The following is a 15,882-nucleotide window of genomic DNA, read 5'->3' on the forward strand; positions in this document are numbered from 1 at the left end:
CTAGGTTTTGCTGCAGTAACAAAGTGCTCCAGAATCTCATAGGCTTAGCAAAAGAAGTTCATTTCTTAGTCACACAAGTTGGGAAAGTGACAGCAGGAGAGTTTCCTTACTCCCAGGCCTAAGCTAGAGAGAGCTCTGTGTTAAAATGTGGTATCCTCAGAACCAAGGTAGGCAGAGGAAAACTATGCTCTGGTTCTTCAGCTTCTGCCCCAGCGGTGGCGTGTCCCGCTCCTGTTCACGTTCAGTGGAGGGACAAAGAGGGAAAGTAAATATAGTCAGTGGACAGAGGTCTGCTGGCTTCTAGAGGCCAACAAGAACTGGAGGTTTAGCCTACATCAGACTAAAAAGACCAGTGTTGGATATTTAAACTGCTCATATTTTCTGTTGATATTGTGAAAATATGGAAATATGGAAAACTATGCAAATTCTACCCAAGCCACTAACATGAAGAAACAGCTGAAAGGACATCTATGTGTCCTCTGATCTCAAAAAAGCAGAGGGAAAGCATAAATGCTAAAAATGTTCAATTGTAAGGAATTGTTGAGCCTTCCTTTATCGAAAGATTTCAGGCAATAAGCTATTAAACATAACCCATTTCCCTAAATTCTAAAATACACCTCCAAATGGCAGGGGCAAAGAATGTTACCGCAAAAATAAGCATGCACATTTTAGATAATTATTTTCTAATTTAAACAAGGTCCATCTAGGGGCGCCTGGGTGGCTCGGTGGGTTGAAGCCTCTGCCTTCGGCTCAGGTCATGATCCCAGGGTCCTGGGATCGAGCCCCGCATCGGGCTCTCTGCTCAGCGGGGAGCCTGCTTCTCTCTCTCTCTGCCTGCTTGTGATCTCTGTCAAATAAATAAAATTAAAAAAAAAATAAAAAATAAACAAGGTCCATCTAACTTTTAAATCTTAAAATTGACCTATATATTGTTTTCACTATGGAGTGGCTTATTGTTTCATTTTGATTTTTAAAAATGTATCCTAAACAAATTGTTATAATACAATTCAAGAAAAAAACCCTTAAACCCAACTGCTTTCCTGTATTTCTGTAAGTAATTAAAATTATAATCATATTTCACCATAAACTGTTTTTAGCCTAAGAATAACTGTTTAACAGAAATCTTGCCTTTTTATTCGAATGCTGTTGAGACACGAAATACTATTTTATTTTAACTGACTAACTGGACTTCACCAAAATTAAAAACCTTTGCTTGTCCAAAAACACCATGAAGAAAATGAAAGGTGTAAGGCAAAGACTGGGAGAAAGCATTCACAGTACACACACTGTAAGACCTATATCCATAACACAAAAAAAATTCTTACAACTCAATAATAAGAATACCAAAAAAAAAAAAGAAAGAAAGAAAGAAAAAAATCCGAGCTGAGTCCTCAAAAAAGAATATACACAAATGACCAATAAGTATATGAAAATATGCTCAACACATTCAGCCAACAGGGAAATTCAGCTTTTTATGAAGTTCTACAGACGCATACCATTCCACCTAGCAATCCCACTCATAGGCATCTACCCCAGAGAACTGAAACAGTATGTTCACACCAAGACCTATACACCTGCATCCACAACAGTTCTCTTTGTAATAGCCACAGACTGTACACCCCCCAAACGTCCACCAACTGTACTACATCCATGCTGGAACACCATACAACAACAAAAAGGAACCACTGATGAGCACAGTAACTGCCAAGCTTTTAGCTAAACAGACTCAAAAAGAAAAAGAAGACTCAAATAATCAGAATCACACATGAAAGAAGTACATTACTACCAAGTTTACAGAACAAAGAAGAATTGTAAAGAAATATTAGGAGACAAATGGGAAAACTAGATACCCACGTGCCAAAGAATGAAGTTGGACTCTTATCTCACATCACATACAAATATTAACTCCATTTGATCAGAGACCTAAAAAAAGAATTAAAACTATAAATCACAGAATAGTCCCTAGGTTTAGAAGAAAGCACAGGTTAAATCTTCATAACCTAAGATTTGGCAAAGAATATGAAACCAGAGCACAAACAACAAAAGAAAAAAAGTAGACTTTTTAATGTTCATCAAAATTAAAACCTTTTCCACTTTAAAGTACATTATCAAGAAAATGAAAAGATAGCACAGAACAGGGAAAATACTTGCAAATCATCTTTCTGGTATGGAACTGGTATCTAGATACATAAAAAACTCTCATAATTCAATAATAAAGACAATCCAATTAAAAATAAATAAAGGACATAAACAAAGGACTTTTCTCCAAAACCATATAAATGGCCAAAGGGCAAATGAACTCAACATTATGTGCTCAACACTATGCAAAATAAGACCACAACAGGGGCCTCAGTTGGTTAAGTGGCTGCCTTTGGCTCAGGTCATGATCCAGGAGTACCAGGATCAAGTCCCACATCGGGCTCCCAGCTCAGCAGGCAATCTGCTTCTCCCTCTGATCCTCTCCCCTCTCATGATCTCTCTCTCTCTCTCTCAAATAGATAATATCTTAAAGAAAAAAAAAAAAAGACCACAAAGAAGTTCTGGCACAGAGCACGCATGTTACAGAGTAGGCAAAGAAGTGTGTAACACTTGAAATAGTGCAAAATAAGGTAGACAAGGTTCCTGTGTTTCTATCAGGCAGAGAGTAGGGAAGAGTACACATAGATGACGAACAAATATATAATTTCAGGTAATAGGTACTATTACGTAAAATGAAACATGGTTGGTAAAATGAGACATGGTTAGAGAACCAGACAAGCAGGGAAGGGCAAGAAATCATGATAGTGTCATCAAAAAAAATACAAGGAATTAACATTGTGTGTGAAAATCTGGGGAAAAAGTGTTCCAGGCAAAAGGAACGAGTATACATACGCTGATAAAGAAGCAATTTGGCGTATTTCAGAGACAGTGGGAGTCTGACCTAGATCAAGTAGGGCCCTGATAAGGAACTAAGATGTCATTTAAGTGTAATGAGAATTCTTTGCGGAGCATTTTAATCAGGCCAATGATGTGATCTGATCAGGGCATATAACCTGTGCAGCTGCACAGGGCTCCATGCTTCGTTTAATTCTTTGCTGTCACCATCTTAAAATTCTTAATAATTGTAACCTTTAACATGTATTTGATAAACAAAGTCCAATGGGACAATGGAACATGTTGCGAGAGAAGAGATGCACTGGGCAGCAGCACACACACACACACTAAAATCAGAAGTTCAAGAAAAAAGTTTAGAGTCAGTTGTTGAAAGATATAATAATATTAGGGTTTTTTCCCTCAGAAACAATGTTAAGGTATCCTTTAAAGGCATAATAAGATGGCTCAAAGAATGGTAATCATTATTCAATATTTGAAGGGATCCAAATTCAAAACCCAACCACGTTTACTTCCTCCTCTCCCTGACTTACCACGCCCTCTGCACCTCCCCACTCAGTACCTCTCTAGGAATGGCACCCAGTCGAAGTGGTGAGGCCCAAAGAGCCATGTCCAAACTAGGAAAATTCTCTGGTACCAAAGATGATTGATTAAGAGTCAACATTTGACTCAAGTTGGGGCGTTGGATTCTTTCTATCTCAAGTTTAAAAACCAGAGTAAACTTGAAGCCAGGACACATCAACATGAGTGGAGGATTCTAGAGTGAAGATTCATAGACCTGTGCTGCTCAAGTCCCCCTGGTTCTCAATTCTAGGTTTTTCTGCATGGCTGAGTTTCTGACTCAACAATTTGATGTGCTCTGACAATTTTATATTGTTATAACTTACATATTATTATATATATAATATATATTATATATAACATATATAATTTATATTGTTATAACTTCATGTATTTTTCTGACCCTTTACAAGGGTCCTTTGAAACGTAAATGATACCAGACCTTTTAATCTAGCTGATCCTATTACCACCCAGGATCTAGAATTCCTATCCTGCTTCCAGTTTCCTACTTCTCCAATCAAATCTACTCAACACAAGTAGATTATGCCTCCTTTAATACAGGTGTGATGGCTTCCAAACATGCAAATCACTAGTTGCAGAACTTTTTTGTCATATGAACAGAATTCAAACAGAACAGGGAAGTAATACTGTGAGTTCAATCACTATTATTAATCAGAAAATTTTAGCTATAAGATTTAATATCAGATTAATGATAATTAAATAATAAAATTAAGTTATTTGGGATAAATCATAAAGCTTATGGAAACTCAACTGTTTGATTTCCAAAAATATAACATGGAGCTTTTTCTCATTTGAGATAAAAGGAATCTATTCAGGCATTGACATCAATTTTATTAGTTAAAATACCCCATCAGTTTATATGAACCTTTAAATCATTATTTTTTTGGACCAAGTATAGCACCATCTATTTTGATGCTATAAACATTTTAAAATCCTGTTTTATTTACCAGTGTATAAATCTAAATGCCTAGCAAGTACCTGGAACAAAATAGGCACAAATAATACTTAGTAAAGGAGTAAATGTTTGAAAACAATAAGTAGGAACTGATACCCAACATGCTTGCTATATAACCCTTCACGGACAAAAAATATTCAGTATGCTATCACAATAAAAATATTCAGCAGTCAAAATCTAAGTGTTCTAATTTGAATGTTTTCCTTAAAAAACTGAGACGACACTGGAAACCATAAGGGAAATAGATCATGTCATGGCTGTTCATACCTACTGTCACCACAGGATTCATATCCACATTAGTCAATCACTCATTCAATATTTACTACCAAATGCCTACTATGACGTACAAGGTTCTGTACATGCTCTACTTATTGCTGAAACTCTTGAGTCAATCCTGTAACCTCATATAGACTTTCTATGAAATTGGTTAATAAGTACTTGTTATTCAAGCGATTTATGGTAAGGTGTTCTGTTATTTGAAAGTGAGTGTTTCCAAGATAACAGAGAATCTAGAAAAGGGGCAAAAGACATGAAGAGACATCTTATACCAAAGGATATACAGACGTAAATAAGCATGCAAAAAGACATTCAATATCACTAGCCATTCTGGAAGTACAAATTAAAATCATCCTGAGATCTCCCTACACACCTACTAGAACATCTAAAACAAAACAAAGTGGCAATACAAAATGCTGGCAAAGGTGCAGAGAAATTAGATTTCTCACATACTGCAGTAGGAATGGAAAATGATCTAACGCTCTGGATAATAAGATGACAGTTTCTTTAGAAAACTAAACATACTCTTTCTGTCTTTTTTAAAGTTATGTAATGTTAGTCACCATACAATAAATACTTCATTAGTTTTTGGTGTAATGTTCCATGATTCATGGTTTGCATATAACACACAGTGCTCCTTGCAAGATGTGCCATCCTTAATACCCATCACTGGGCTAACTCATCCCCTCTTCCTCCCCTCTGCAATCCTCAGTTTGTTTCCCTCTTAACATGTGACACAGCAATCACACTCCAAAGCATGTATCTCAGAGAAATGAATACTCATATTCACAGAAGAGCTTGCACACAAATGTTCATAGAAGAGTTATCTATAATAGAAACTGGAAACAACCAAAATGTCTCTCAATTGGTGAATAGCTAAATCATGATATATCAACATGGTATATCAAATATGAGTCAGCAATTTAAAACAACAACAACTACAACAACAACAAAAAAAAAAAAAACTGAAAGGCATTGTGCAGAGTGGAAAAAAGAGCCAATGTCTAAAAAAAAATCACATACTATATGACTCTGGCATTCTCAAAATGACAAAATCATACAGACAGAAAACAGATTGGTGGTTGGTAGGGGTTAAGGATGGGTTTTGGGGAGTCAACCACATAAAAGTATACCATAAAGAATGAGAGGGATCTTTGTGATAATAGTTACATATTTTGATTGCAGTGGTTACATGAACTTCCAAATGTAATAAAATGGCACAGAACTATACGCCCAATGTACCCATCCTAGTTTCCTGTGTTTGGTATTACACTTTAAGTTCATAAGGTGTAACCAATGAGAAAAACTAAGTGAAGGATACATGGGATCCTCTTGTTCTACTCTTGTGACTTCCTCTGAATCTACAATTATTTCAAAATAAAAAGAGAAAGGTATATAATAGATGCTTCTTATTATGTAAAGAGTTTCAAAGAGTCAAATACAATAAAGCAATATGATTTTTAAGATCTGTGGTTTACTGCAACAATCTAGCAAAGACAACCCACTAGAGCTTTCTTGAGGCATCAATGTAAAAGTTTTATCAACCCATTATACGTGGATTTATAGATTCAGTAGTATTAGAAAGAGATGAGAACATGCATTTTCTCTTTAATAAATACTTTATAATTTTGTGAATATTTTGTATTATTTAGTCTTGAAGTTCTACAGTATACAATGACGGATTCCTAGACCATCCTAGCCAGTGTCAGCTTATAAGAAGTTAAGAGCTAAAAGCCCCCTACTCAGATACCAAACACATTTATAGACATAAATGTGACTTAGACTTTAGCATAAGTCCCACACAGTCTTAGCAATCACCATTGACTAATGGTGACCAACTAACTCCACTGCAACCAATGGAGGGAAATAAGGTACAATGTACTGATTCAGGAGGCCGAAAGAAAGCCTCCTAAATCCAAAAATGTGTGAAACCAATCTGCATGTCTCCAACGCATCCAACATCAGCAAAGATAAGTTCCTCTGCAACTTTTAACGATAAAGAGGTATTAGTAGATGTTTTCAGGGGAGGCAAAATAGTCTTATATTATAATTTCAAGAAACTCTATTAGCATAACATCAGAAAATCATAATCATCAATAAAAATATCCCCCCCAAAAAAAGAAAATTAATTTTGAACTTAAAAATTTCTTGGGGCAAAAAAGAATGCCTATGTTTGCCTGTGGGAGATTTACCAGGAAAATAAACTAATGTAGATACAGTCACTGCACTCACCACTGGAAAGTCCTAATTCAATTGTGTACATGCAGAAAAATGACCCCAAAGGAGTATTTATAACACAGCTTTATATTAGGAGTTTGGTTTTATCTTCTAATGTTTATCAAGGTATATACCTATATTTTTAGTTATATGACAAATCTTAGTATTTTTATAGTAAGAAATGGGTTTTCTGATATAAAACCTCTTATTATAACTGATACCCAAGGACCAATAAATGAAATAAAATAATTCAAAAGGGAAGGTAAACTCAGAAGAGCCAGTGCCATGTGGCTGGCCATGACCAGCAATTTAGTGACTAAACATTTCCTTCCAGAGTTAACATTTAAGGGTTCCCCTACTAAATTACAAAATTTCCTTTTCTCAAGGAAAGCTAAAGCAAACTACAGCACACAAATCAAGCTATCAACAAACATTAACAGGACAAATCCCCATTCCCATACCAGCTAAGAATTTGCCCTGGCATTCAGCTCTCCATGACAATAATACCAATGACGACTGATTCTTGTCATCTTTTCCCCACCGCCATTAACCTATTCCCTCACATCCTCACATCTTCCTACTCAGACGTGAAATGAAACTATGAGAATTCAACATTACCTTTCCTTTGCTTTCTGGATCACCAAATAAACTATAAATATCAAACTGCTCATTAGAGTTTGAAGGGTCTGAAGGCACTTCATACAGTGAACCTTTACAATGCTTACTTGACTCATTTTAGAAACACATGGACCACAAGTGCAGAAAATGAAGATCTGCCCTCAGTAATAACAGTGATTTAGAGGTAGACAAGAATGAAATCTCCATGTTCTCATTAGTCTTCAATTCAATCTAAATATTCAATAGCACCACATACTGAAGACAATAAAATTTCCATTTTTAAATATAAGAAACAATTTGGCTGTCAAGTTATACACCGTTTTTCAAATTTTTATTATGTAGCACTCGATGACAATGATGACAAAGAAAATGTTCCATCTGAATATCTGTCTGTATAAGGACAAGGGCTCTTCATGCTGAATTTAATACAAAATCTCTCTTGTTTTAAAATGCTGTCAGTCACATTATTTAACCCAAATCTTGAAATACCTCCAAACAATAATTTAAGTACAAATATGAATCTACTACATATTTATTAATCTACCTTATAATTATTTTAAGAATTTATTTTAAGAATACATACAACCAACACTGTTACTTACCCTACGTGGCCAAAACTTTAAGTACTACCAAGAAAGCAGTTTAATTTTATCAAGAAACATTCTACTATTCTCTTTAGAAAATGCCAAATCTTAATAAACTTTGAAAAAGTACTTACTATTACTGTTATAATAAATTATCACAAGTCCAATGGTTTAAAACAGCAACACAAATTTGTTATTTTAGTTCTAAAGGTTCAAAGTTGAACACCTACGTGTCCCAGTAGGCTAAAATCAAGGTGTTAGCAGGGCTGCATTCCATACTGGAAACTCTCAAAGAGAATCCATTTCTCTGCTTTTTCAATCTTCTAAAGGCCCCTGCTTTCCTAGGCTCATGGCCCCATTCCCCATATTCAAAGCAAGTAATGGCTGGTTGAATCCTTCTTACAATGCACCACTGACTTCCTTCTCTTCTCCAATTTGAAGAAACTTTGTCGTACTTGGGGTCCACCAAGATAACCTGGGATAATCTCTCCGTCTCTAGGTTAGCTGACTGGCAACCATAATTCCATCTATATACCCTTAATTTCTGCTTGCACGTAAAATAAAATATTCCTAAGGTTCCAGGAATTGAGATGTGGACATTTTGGGGCTATTATTTTTGCCTAATACATATAGCATGTCCCTTCTTATAGCTACAAGTTTTAAAAGCACAACTATAACACACATGACCCTCCTCCATCCCCTAATACTTCTATAAAATAACAGCAAGGTAAAAAAAAAATAAATAGAATAGTTCCATTATTTCCATTTGATAAACAAAGTAATTAAAGTACAGAGAGTAATCTGCCCCATAATCTGTCCCAAGTCAAAGTGCCTACTAATGAGAGATCCAAGAGTAGTCACCCGGTCCCCTGATTGCTATTTACTGTTTCTTGCAGCGGACCACAGTAGTCTTCGTGACTCTAAGAGCAAAATCTTTCCTATTGCTGGTAACTTCTTTTTTATCAGGCCACAATAACAAGTGATCAGCTGGGTGATTAATCACCTAATTTCACACACACACATAAACATACACACACGTACATATGTGCATATGTTTATATAAAAATTACATAAACTGTATAATGTAATAATGTCTGTTTTGTTTTTTTCTGAGCTAGAATCTTATCCAGGATATGAAGTTTGTTTTTTTTTTTTTAAAGATTTTATTTATTTATTTGTCAGAGAGACGGGGGAGAGAGTGAGTGAGCACAGGCAGACACAGTGGCAGGGAGAGGCAGAGGGAGAAGCAGGCTCCCTGCCAAGCAAGGAGCCCATGTGGGACCCGATCCCAGGATGCTGGGATCATGACCTGAGCCGAAGGTAGCCGCTTAACCAAGTGAGCCACCCAGGCATCCCTGAACTTAAGTTTTATGCAGTTGAATACTCACCAACTAAGGCATGCCCTTTTCTATGACAAAGAAAAAGAACAGACAAGATACAATTATATAACGAAGACTCTCCAAATGGTAAATAATGGGGGGGAGGCAGAAATCCTATTACATATTAAATAAGTAATTGAAATTTTAAATTGGGATAAGAAAAAATTAAGAACTGTACCTAAGAATGTTTATTAATTGATTTCAATAGTTAACTTTAATTATGGTATTAAGTGATACTCTGTATAGCTGACCTAATCTCTCCTAATAAACCAATTTGCTTAAAAAATATATTAAAAATATAATATTAAAAAGTATCATCACAGCTCCATTTTCTCTTGCATTTTTAATAAATAAAAAAATGTCTGAATCAATATTATATAATACGGTAGGAATATTATTTTTGATCATGTTATTTTTTTACTAACATGAGAGCAGTTACTAATTACTGAGCATATACGGTGATATTACGCGAAGGTACTTTATTTGCATCCTCACATGTAATCCCCTTAACAACTATATGAAGTACAGTTCTTACTGTCACTTTAATACTAAAAGAGAATAAGGAACTTGCTCAAAGACCCACCACATCTTTTTGACTCCAAGCAGTATAATATAATGCCAGTGAGCCTGAAAAATGTTTTAAACTGCTAATTGTTAGACTTTAAGTAGCAGTTTGAATCTGAGGTTTCCAAGTAAGATATATTTATATAGTAAGGATCCTCTTAGTCTTTGCATGTAAGACAAATGAAGTCAAGCATTATTTGAAAGTACCGAGAGAGAGAGAGAGAAAGCAAGTGACAGGAGCTTTGTTTCTTTAAAATAATGTCACTTGCTCTATTCAGCCTCTCATACCCCGAAAAAGCTGACGAACTCCTCTTTATCAAGAGAATTTCTGTTACTTTTCTTCCAGGAGTCTTTAGAAGGTATTCCACTGACTTCGAACCTTAAGTGTTGTAAATGGAAAGTCCTTTGCTTAATTCCGACCTCCACCTTTACAGGGGAACTTGAAGGATCTTTCAACTCTTTCTACCTGGAAAACATCAGTATATACACATTTGTCTTCCTCGGTGTGCCTCTTCTCATCAATCTAGCGTGGAATTCTGTGACTCTTCAATCTCAAGACTTGGGTGTTTCCAGCTTATCATTTGTTTACTACTGCTCTCTTCTATCAATTCCTTTTTTCTTTCTTCTTTCTTTTTCCTTCCTGAAACTCCTACCACATTAGGTATTCAAAATAATATTGACTTCCTGCGTCTATTTACCTTTATGACTTCATGATGCTAACATTTTGCTCTGTATAGGGGGTTATTTCTCATATGATCTTTAGGCTACTAATGTGGTTTTTCTTTAATTCATCTATTGAATTTTTTACCTTAGAAAAATATTAGATTGTTTTGGCCTCAGGAAGGCTTCTTCCACATTACACTTTAATTTCCCCAAGGGAATCTTTTTTTAGTTTTATTTTTTTATTCAGGTATTTATCCGACCCCTACAGCAATTCTGGGTATATTCTGATTGTTCATTCTTCCCCTCTTTGAGAATTTTTCACTTGGTTTACTGGGCTTTCAGATCTAAATGCTGGATATTCCAATCAGTGAGAATCCCACAGGTCTTACAAAACCACACACCTCCATTATCACTGAAATTGTTTGCTATGAAGTCAGCACACTGCTCCATGCTGGTGAGGAATCCAGAAGTCTCCAAAGGGAACTAGCTCTGTCCCCTTCTCCCTTGAGAATCACAGAGTATAAGAAGAAGAAATGAGAGTGTGGTATAAATGTAAATAGTGTAGATAATAGAAATTATATAAAGATTTAAGAGATTTCTTGATTATCTTAGAGGCCCCATACTGGAACTTCCACCTAGCTATATCCTCAAGATCTCTGCAGCATTCATTGGAAATGACAGAAACCAATTCTGTCTACCTTAATGGAGTGGGGCCACTAGTAACACTGCAGGAAACAAAACTGCTACAGTGAATGATTCCTTAATATTTCTAAGGCTTTGTACTCAAAATTCAACAGTATAGAAGGGGTTATCTGATTGACCAAAACAAGGCCATCCCTTGGATAGATAGGCCATCCCAGGATAGATAGGAAGAAGAGAGGTGGGACTCCAGAAGCTTCTGTATTTCTCCATAGAATGATCACTCATTGTTTTAAATCTCCAAAATCAGAAAAGTAGCTGGTACTAGCTAGCCAAAATTTAAAAAAAAGAAAGAAAGAAAGAAAGAAAAAGACAAATGTCTATTAGGACTCCCAGATTTTATTTCAATTAACTTTGTGAAAGATATGTCTACGACTTGGCTTTTTAAATGGAATTTCAAAGCACTAACACTTGGATAGTCTCAAAAAAATCATGTGACATATATTTAGAAAAGAAGATGTCATTTATTTTAATTTTTGGTGACTTTATATCTGGGAGTAGGGAGAAACAGGGAGAAATGAATAAGTTCTAAAGGTAGAAAAATGTTAATTTCTAAAGTAAATTAGATTTGTTAAATATAAAAATTATATCATCAGCATTAATATAATTAACATGACCTCTGTCTTAAGTAGTTGGTTTAATTATACAAACATTTAAAACTTGATTTTTTAAAATAATCTCAGGCTGTATTTTGTTCTTTATTATGGTAGCTAAACAGCATCTAAGAAACACATGGGATAGACTTTTTGTTTCTTTTTTGCTTTTTGTTGTATTTTTTTTTTAAGATTTATTTATTTATTTGACAGACAGGGATCACAAGTAGGCAGAGAGGCAGGCAGAGAGAGAGGGAGAAGCAGGCTTCCCACTGAGCAGAGAGCCTGATGCGGGGCTTGATCCCAGGACCCTGAGATCATGACCTGAGCTGAAAGCAGAGGCTTAATCCACTGAGCCACCCAGGCTCAGTGCTTTTTGTTTTTTTAACTGGAAATCTGTACCTATTAATCCGCTTCATGCGTTTCGCCCATACCCCTCCCACCACCACGGCCTTCCCCTCTGGCAACCACTACTTTATTCCTGTATTTATGAGTCTGGTTTTTTTTCATTTATTTGCTTTGTTGGGACAGACTTTTATAAATTGGCCTTTTAAAAAAAAGTCAATAATGGGCAAAGAGAAGAAATCAGGAAATCTACATTACATTAAAGTCAGAATTCAGGCTGAGATCTTAGCAGTAATAATAGCAATTAATAACTGCTATTACACCTGTCAGAATGGCTAGACCTAAAAAGACAGAAAATAACAAGTGTTGGTGAGGATGTGGAAAATAAGAACCCTCAGGCTGTGTTGGTGGCAATGTAAATTGGTGCAGCTAATATGGAAGTCAGTATGGGGGTTCCTCAAAAAATTAAAAATAAAGGGGCACCTGGATGACTCAGTTGGTAAATGTCCAGCTCTTGATTTTGGCTTAGGTCGTGGTCTTGGGGTATAAGATTGAGCCCCATGTTGGGCTCTGTGCTCAGTAGGGGGTCTCCTGCTCTCTCTCTCTCTCTCTCTCTCCCCCTCTTTTTCTCTCCCTCTGCCCCTCCCCCGCTCGCACTTGCTCTCCCTCAAATAAATAAATTTAAAAAAAAAAAAATAGAAATAGCACATGATTCTTTAGCTCTACCATTGGGTATTTACCCAAAGAAAATGAAAACTACTTCAAAAAGATTATGTGCACCCTATATGAACTGCAGCATTATTTACAATAGCCAAGATATGAAAGATAAGAAAGATGAATGGATAAAGAAGATGTGGTATATATATATACACACACACACACACACAATGGACTATCACTCAGCCATAAGTAAGGATGAAATCTGGCCATTTACAACAATACGGATGAACCTAGAGGGTATAATGCTAAGGGAAATAATCAGACAGAGAAAGATGAATACCATATGATTTCACTTATTTGTACAATCTAAAAACAAAGCAAACAAACAAAAAGCAGAAACAGAACCATAAATACAGAGAACAAACTGATGGCTGCCAAAGAGGAGGGCAGAGGGGGGATGGGAAAAATGGGTGAAGGGGAGTGGGAGATTCAGGCTTCCAGCTATGGAAGGGATAAGCCATGGGGATAAAAATGTACAGGGGATATAGTCAACAGTATTGTGATAAGTAGCACTGTAAGGTGACAGATGGTCCCTACACTTGTAGTGAGCACAGCATAAAGTATAAAATTGTCTAATCACTATGTTGTACACCTGAAACTAATATAACATACGTCAACAAGATTTCAATTAAGAAAGATAGCAACCAATATTTATTATTTAACATTCACCATATCAAGTACTCTAAGAACTTTACATTTGTCATCAGCTAATCCTCCTGAGAATCCAAGCATTCCCGTTTCACATCTAACGAAACGGGGTAGTTAAGTGGGCCCTAGTTTCATATATAGCCGGTAACTAGTCAGGTCACCATATAGTCCCAAAACGTGTGCTTTGAAGCAACCATCCTGCTGCTTCCCTTAAGCCAGTGATAATGTGTCTTGGCTCTAACTTTATAAAATCAAAAGTATTCTCTATTCTACCTCACATATAGAGATACGGTTAATATGAAAAAAATCAGGTCAGCATTTCATCATCAAGGCAAAAACCTTTCAAAAATTAATTCTGCACACTAATCTCTCCAAACCATCACACTCAAGCTTTCGACCAGTTGTCCCAAAGTGGAAATTTGCCTATAGTAACACTTTAAAATCCCTTAACTATACTCAAATTCAGAAGGTATGATATATAAACTATGGGAGGTTTTGATATATTTGGTTTCCTAACAGGTTCCTGAAAGCTAATTAAATGTACAAAAGGGTCTATAACCAATCTTGTTTCCCATAATAACTATTTTAATAGCAGCTGTATCCTCAATTATATTTTGATTATAATTTGAAGGTACCCTTTCCTTTCCCTCAACTTTTATAAGACACAGGAAGTTAAACAGAAGGAAAACATGATGTGCCAAAGTACACTACAGATATGGGGCTGGGGGCTATGGAGATCCATTCTCTAAAAATTCACGTCCTACATCTAGTCTTTCATTTCAACAGAACCTAGATAAAAGGAGCATTTTCGTTATGTACTGTTGGGAGGGGGATTAGGAGGAAGAGGAAAGAATATTCATTTCGGTAAGATATTAAAAGCACCGATAGAATGGAAAATTCAGAGGTGTAGAGGTAAGAAAATAGAACACTGAAGCCTAGAAATGATAATTGGAGAAGGTGAAAACTATATAAAATTGTGTGACTAATGACAAAAGAATCCAACATACTTCACAAGGTAAAGCAAGAAGGAATGAAGATAGGGAAGTTATCACTCTAGATTAGGTAAGAATACATATCAAGTTCAAATACTAATCATCACATGGTAACTTACCACAACTAAAGAGGTTTTGTGGTCAGAGAGGATACTTAAAAGTTCAAGCTTTTCACGGTAGTTTTAGGTAATAATGTAGCTCAGGATGTGGTCAGTGAAAGACTTAGGAGGAAATGGGAGAATAAAATGAAAATGGAAGATCTCAAAGATCAAAAAGGACCAGGGTATCCAAGGGCTCATGTCAAAAGATGTGGAAGTAACAAAAGACAATGACAGAGAATGTGATAAAGAAGTCATACATCAGGCATTGCAGTAATTTGAGGGAAAATAAAAAATATACTGGACACTGGAAAAATCTTAATAACTATACCACCATACATCTTTAAAAATGATTTATATATTTGAGTTTTATGATAAAGATAAACATGAAAGACTAAACTTGAAATGGATGTCCTCCCAGAAGACAACTATGCAAATCAATCTGCCACAGACTAAACAAATATCCACCATTCTGAAGTTCAAGAAATAAATACTGGTCTTCTGGAAGCTTGTTTTAGATTTAAAAATGAATGGTATACAGTAAAGCAAAATATTAGATACACACACACACACACACACACACAATTTAGATAAATACAAAAGAGAAAGAAATGTTGATTTCTAAATACAATTTCATATCATCTTGAAATTTAAAATGGTTGAAAAGTTCAGTTTTACTGAACTTTGCTTTTTTTCTAGGTTATGGCACATGTTGCTTTTTTTCTAGGTTATGGCACATGTTGAACATGTTATGCTTTGTACCACTGTATTTGAGCCACTCACTGAAAGCTTCCCAGTGCTAATAGCCAGTGTTCACTCATAGCAACATAAACAAAAAGATTTTGCCTTAGTGCTAGATGACTTTCCTTGAATCAACCTAAAGCATCCAAATATGTCATCTAATTCAGTAAGACCTTGTATTTTATAATGGCACTCATTTGATGCTAGGACGGAAAACTGCAGTCTTTTAAAGAGACTGTAAATTAACTAAATTTGTAATAGTAATCCATCAAAATTATGTTCCACATCAGTCAGCACCTGACTTGCATTTGGACAGTTAATGTTGTGAATCCTTTTC

At 35.6% G+C, this 15,882-nt stretch overlaps 1 protein-coding gene across 1 annotated transcript in view; it reads right to left on the reverse strand.

The window, feature by feature from the left end:
* The window catches only part of TNKS (tankyrase), a 207,911-nt gene that overhangs the window by 162,548 nt on the left and 29,481 nt on the right, over positions 1 to 15,882 (reverse strand). The window lies entirely within an intron of this gene.

Source organism: Mustela putorius, unplaced genomic scaffold (genome assembly GCF_011764305.1).
Source record: "Mustela putorius furo isolate JIRA1106 unplaced genomic scaffold, ASM1176430v1.1 tig00003932_pilon_pilon_pilon:0A:0A, whole genome shotgun sequence".
Lineage (NCBI taxonomy): Eukaryota > Metazoa > Chordata > Mammalia > Carnivora > Mustelidae > Mustela > Mustela putorius.